The sequence below is a fragment of the Rhagoletis pomonella genome, unplaced genomic scaffold (assembly GCF_013731165.1).
Source record: "Rhagoletis pomonella isolate Grant_MI unplaced genomic scaffold, Rhpom_1.0 Rhpom_scaffold_00002, whole genome shotgun sequence".
NCBI lineage: Eukaryota > Metazoa > Arthropoda > Insecta > Diptera > Tephritidae > Rhagoletis > Rhagoletis pomonella.
Window position 1 is genome coordinate 93,733,031 of NW_023458556.1, and position 2,112 is coordinate 93,735,142.

The following is a 2,112-nucleotide window of genomic DNA, read 5'->3' on the forward strand; positions in this document are numbered from 1 at the left end:
ATATAAAAGATTTTGTGATGACCTGCATTGTTAATCTAATAAAAAAAATGGTTATTTTTCCTTACATTTGGTAACTTTTTCGTCTAATCTTGGTTAGAAAGTTCTTTGAGCGGCGGCAACACTGCACGTAAGTCCGTCACTGCAGACAGTTCTATAACCCCGCGACACAAGACAAGAATGAGAATATTACACATTGTTTGCGGAAAGTAGTCATCCAGACACTAAACTGTCTTCGTAAAGCCAGAAACAGTGATGAAGACATCAAGAGAAGTGGGAATATATTAGTAAAAAGAAATTTGAATGTTTTCCTATTGTATCTAATAAATTGAGGAACAAGTGCATAATACGGCCCGTTAGGGTGGCCGTGGCGTGGGCGTGGTCCGTCCTTTTTTTCCTGATTTTACTGGTATACAAATTTTTTCGTGTAAACTTATATTTTCGGTGATATGGAGAGGTAAAGGGGGAATTTCGAAAATTAAAAATGGCTATATTTCAAAAAACTCCTGACCGAATTTAAAAAACTTGGTATCGTTGGGAAGGTAAATAAAATCCCTTTTTTAATGTACATATTAATATACTTTATGTGGATAAATTTTGAGAAAAAACATTTTATAGAAAAAAATATATATTTTTTGAAAAAAAAAAACATTCTTTACTTACTAAAGGTGTAATAAAGGTGTAAAAGTGCAAAATGGAAGCAAATTATAATTTAAAAAAAATTTATAAAATGTTTAATTGTGGTAAAACACCAAACTTAACTGAAGATATAATCCATCAATTAGGCAGGTGGAATCTTATTCCTAAAGAAGGGTCATACTTATGCCCTAACTAATAACGATTGAACTCTGATTGAACTCTGCCATAGACGGTCCCAAGCCCGGTTTGAGAAAAGAGGAGGCGTGGCACAACGGGCAGCTTGAGAATGACGGGAAGAATTCCCTCGGTGAAACCCGTTTGTACCCGTTCCCAAACTAAGGTAATTGAAAGCGTGCCGATGGTTGAATGGTGCTGGGAACTGAAACATGGGCATTGCAAGCGCATTTCCTTTGTGATACCGGGCGCCCTCACGTCGTAACCAGCCTTACCATCACAAGGGAGCACTGGGGTGGCGTACCGACACCTTCTTCCCATTTCAAAAAAACTTTATGGATGAAATTATAATTGAAAATAAAAAAAAACCATAACGGAGTCAGAGGAACTTTCTCTACTCCGTTCACCCACTAGGTCTGAGAATGACCTTGAGCAGAGACTTAATGCCTCACTCAGGTTAAACTCACCTGGTTCTACCACCACTTCTGCGCCAGGTGATCAGGGACTCGAACCAATCACGGAGGGCGATAGCCAGGATCCTGGCACTCAGGCGTCTACGAACACTAGTGCTGAAGGAACAGCGGAAAACCGGAAGAAGTTCAAGCACTTCACCGAAACCCAGAAGCGTAGAGAGAGAGCGCTACAAGAAGGTCAAGGAGCTAAGGGCCGACAAAAGAGGGACCTAGCTCCTCGAAGCGAAGCAGGGGAACCAGCTACTCGCCCAACAACCTTCGGCAGTCAGCCAAGAAGGATAAGGCCTCCCATACAACCACTTCTCCAGTGGAAGCGGTTACGAATCCAGGTGTTCAGAAAAAATGAACCCGACATGCTTAAGCAGGTGTCCTACAGAGAAATCACGGCGGCATGCAAGGTAGCCATTACTAATGCCAAACACCCGGATGCTAAGCTAAGCGAGGAGGAAATCTCGCTCATAAAAAGAAGTCTTCTGGCAGAGATGGACAAAGCCAAAAAACCTCACCGCGAGTCTTGGCTTCATCAGCAGTGTGGTACGCGACGGTTGGCTTTCGCTCACTTGCCACAACAAGGAGACAGGAGATTGGCTCGCTGCTGTGACAGCTGGGCTAAAGCCGTTCCCAGACGCAGATCTGAAGGTGTCACAGGGCAATGATATTCCCAAGACCTTTGTCTGCGTTGCTTACGTGCCACCTGATGACGTTATACCGGCGGACCATCTTATGAAGCGCCTAGCCACACAAAACGTTGGCATAAACTTTGCGGGTTGGCGCTTTCTTAAGTCTCTCAAGGATGATAAAGGGGGGAGAGACGGTAACTTTCTCCGTG